Genomic DNA, 3,995 nt, shown 5'->3' with positions numbered 1-3,995 from the left:
AGCAGGGAGGTTGGGGGAGGTGGGAGGAATGGAGGGAGGAGAAATTGTGGCCAGTTGTACTGTATGAAAGAAGAATCTATTTTCAATAAAAATTAAGGAAAGATACCACTCTGAGTATGAAAATATCAGATTCATTTTTTAATTTAATATTATTTTTTACTTATTCACTTTACATCCCACTCATGGCCTGCCTCCCAGTCACCCTCTCCCACAGTCTTCCCCTTCTCCTCTGAGAGAGTGGAAGACAGCCTGAGTAGCCCCACATCCTGGCACATCATGTCTCTGTGGGACTAGGCTCATCCTCTTCCACTGGGGCCAGACCAGACAGCCCAGCAGCTTTTGCAATAGCCCACATTCCAGTTGTCAGTACATATGTAGCAGATTTATTTTCCTAATTGAAAGAGTGATGTTAACATTTTTGTATGGGCTTCATTTTTTTTTTTTTTTTTTTTTTTTTTTTTTTATTCTTTAAAGTACAGCATTTTCTTGGTTCTTTGAAAAATTCATATTTACATATAATGTAATTTCATTATGTTCAGTCCCTGACTCCTCCTAGATCCAGCTGTTTGCTACCTTTCTACCTGCTCAACCCTCCCAACTTGTGGCCTCTTGTTGTTACAAACCAAGTCCAATTTATGTACTCATGGCCAAACCCTAAAAGAAAACTAACTCTCCTTACTTCTGAAGCTACCAATTGTCAATAGCTCCTCAGTTGTGGTTTGGGGCTCATGAGCTTCTCCCTACTACATGATAGAATGTTGATTCTATTAATACTGTATAGGACTTGTGTAGGTAGGCACCCCTGCTGTGAGCTTCAGTGCACTAGTCTTATCACGTCCAGAAGATACTGTTTTGTTTCTGGTTTCCCTGATCTCTGGCTCTTACAGTTGTTCTGCTCTCTCTCCTGGACTAGTCACCGATTCTTGTGAGAAAAAAATGGGGGTGTTGTTAATCCTGAGATTTGCAAGAGAAAAACCAGTTCCACAACTGTGAGTTAAATTTGAAACAAGCTTTAATTAAGTACTAACCAGAAAAATGAACTCTAGTCTGGTATACTTCTTATTGCCAGCAAGTGGCAATAAGATATATATATATATATATATATATATATATACATATATATATATATATATATATATATATATATATATATGCATGCTTCTCAAGGATAAAAATCATATGGCTACCACATTTGCCATATGACATTGTTATTTTCCAAGAACTACAACTCCCAGCATTTTAGAAAATTACCTGGTCCTTGGATAGGTGGGGGCTTACAGGGTAACATTGGCTCTTACAGTGATATAAACATCTTATTTGTGAGCACTTCACAGACATGCTCTGCATGTTGACCAGTCATGAAGTTCTGCATTATCCACCATCTACTATATAAAGAAGAATCTCTAATGAGGATGGGGAGCTACACTAATTTATATAAGGGACACTGATTTCAGCTAGTAGTCCTCCATTGTACCAGCACCTTCATTTAGCTTCTCCCCTGCAGAATCCTACACTGTAATCCCATATGTCTCCGCTTTCCCATCTTTTACAGTGGCATCCTCTCTTTCTAGCATTGTTTCTCATAACAAGTTTTCCTTCCAAACAGACTCCTGTGCAGGGTGACATCAACATTTTCTTTTTGAATAATCGACATTTCACTCAGAAACTCCTTGGCTCTTTCTATTCTGCAAGTTCTCCATTTCCACTCCTTTTAAGCATCATCTTTTGACCAAAAATTTGTAAGAGCCACACCCTGGATGTGAAATGAAGAGCTTCCTTCTGCCTTCTAGGTATAGTTGGCTTTGCTCTCTGCTTTTCACATGCCCAGTCATTGACCCCATCATGACCCCAGTAACAGTAACTCTTCAATTTCCTAGTCTTGAATGTTCTGCCAGCTGTCATCTGCTGCATGCCACCTGCACCCCAGTCAAGATTATCCCCCTCGCCATCTAGCAGCCACGTAACATAAGGTAGAAATATGCCATAAGCTAAATCTCTGTTAAATCCCATCAGTCAGCCTTCACTCCTGCTGGTCACGTGTTTTATTCCTTAGTACACACTTACAACACTTTTTTTCCAAGACAGACTTTCTCTGTGTAGCCGTGGCTGTCCTGGAACTCACTCTGTAGACCAGGCTGGCTTCAAAGTCACAGAGATCCACCTGCCTCTGCCTCCCAAGTGCTGGGATTAAAGGTGTCAGCCACCACTGTCTGGCTTGCAACAATGTAATACTAAAAAGCATTTGAAACCATGAATACTCTTCTCAAGTAACCAACTTGTGTCCCTTTTACAGAAAAATAATCGATAACATTTCATTTTTTACACCTCTTGTTTTCAAGTTTCAGAGATTTATTGATCAGTGCAATAAACTCAGTGATTTCATGCATTCACAGGAAAAGCCTTCCTTGGTTAAGTGGAAATCATGTGGGTGTCTTCTGAATGACCTCTATCATGAACAGCTTAATGGATTTCAATCCATAGTTTAAAAGTCAGGACCTTCTCTTTTCAGTTTGCTAGTCTGCATCCACTGACTTGAATTTGAATGTATTGCTCATCAAGACCAGTTTTTTCTAAGGTTCTGGGTTATTCTTCCTGTACCAACTAGTGTCTGGATTGAATAATGCCAAATACATTTCATACAATCATGCTCCAGTCCCTCTTACTTCAACAAATACAAGGAGAGGCATTAGGCTTCGATGCTTCTTAGACTCTCTGAAGATCTCATGGAACATGGTTGCACCAGCAGCCTATTTTCACAGAGACAGGAAACAAGCCCAGCTCTGAAATCTAAAGAGCCTCTCAAGTAACCAAGTCTCATGCCTTAAAAAAAGGTTTCATTTTGTACACCTCTTCACTAACACATTCCCTTATTAACATTTAGCACTGTGCAAATCTTTTACTGAAAAGTAACTAGCTAATGACCTCCATTTGGACAAATGCATTCACCAACCTCTTACTCAGCTTCACAGCACTCAGCGGCTCAACAGTAGTTCATCATTTTCACAGACTATTTGTTAACTAATAGACACAAACATTTTTTCTCTCCCCTGCCTGCTAGTCCTTCATCTTTATTTTTCCTAATATATTTTGCCCACTACAAATATCTTTTGACACCATTGCCAAATTGCATTAACATTGCCGGATTCCCTTTCCTTTGTCCCTTTGCTTTCTAAGCCTGACTCTCTGTCCAGCATCTACTGCATTACCAGGGTCCTCTTTAAAGCTGCACTTACTGTGCTTTACCTGCCTAATGTTGTTTTTCCCCTTTGTAGATCTCAAGCAGACAATATTTCCACTTTTCTCTGCTCCAGCTTCCAGGCTACAAAACATTGTCACCAGCAGTACAACCCAGCAATAATACCTCCATTTTCCATATATTTTAAGGACAACACTCAGGCTCTCAGTGTACTTCACCTGTTCTTTGATTTAGCTCATATTGTATCTGTATCAGCATTCCCTGAAGTTCATTCCCTGGAACACTAATAATGTGGGATATTAATAATTTCTCTGTGAATAAGTGACTGTGAAAGAAATAAATAAGTTTGGAAATGCAGGATTAATGAAGGCAGTTAATTTTCTACCATAGAAATTCTGAGTCCTTAATAATTCTCATATATAATGCGAAGGTATAATATGATTCATTTCCCAGTGTATTTGCCCTAGAAAGATTTTTTTCTCATTGTCTTCTGGAATAATGTTCTGAGAGATGTCATTTGTTAAAGCACTACAATTTCATATTCATCCATTATTATTTTCTATTCTCAAATCTCCTCCATCCATTTTCTAACCTCCCAAGCCTCTGGTGGCCTCTCAGTCTTAGTGTTTTATCACTCCACTAAGTGAAGCATGGCCATTCCATGGGAAACACCTTGCCTTTCATTTGTAGCTCTATGTGCAACAAGGTTGTCATTTGTCACTGCTTTGATCTCTCACACTGATCACATCCCTGCTTCCTTTAACAGCATCTTTTTCTCTCTTCATTCTCCTAAAAGCCC

At 39.2% G+C, this 3,995-nt stretch overlaps 1 pseudogene; it reads right to left on the bottom strand.

Moving 5' to 3' along the window:
• Positions 1–2,482: 2,482 nt before the first annotated feature.
• LOC117694077 (cytochrome c oxidase subunit NDUFA4 pseudogene) lies at positions 2,483–2,732 on the bottom strand (annotated as a pseudogene).
• Positions 2,733–3,995: the final 1,263 nt, after the last annotated feature.

The sequence above is a fragment of the Arvicanthis niloticus genome, chromosome X, assembly GCF_011762505.2.
Source record: "Arvicanthis niloticus isolate mArvNil1 chromosome X, mArvNil1.pat.X, whole genome shotgun sequence".
Lineage (NCBI taxonomy): Eukaryota > Metazoa > Chordata > Mammalia > Rodentia > Muridae > Arvicanthis > Arvicanthis niloticus.
This window is presented reverse-complemented; position numbering and strand designations above follow the sequence as displayed.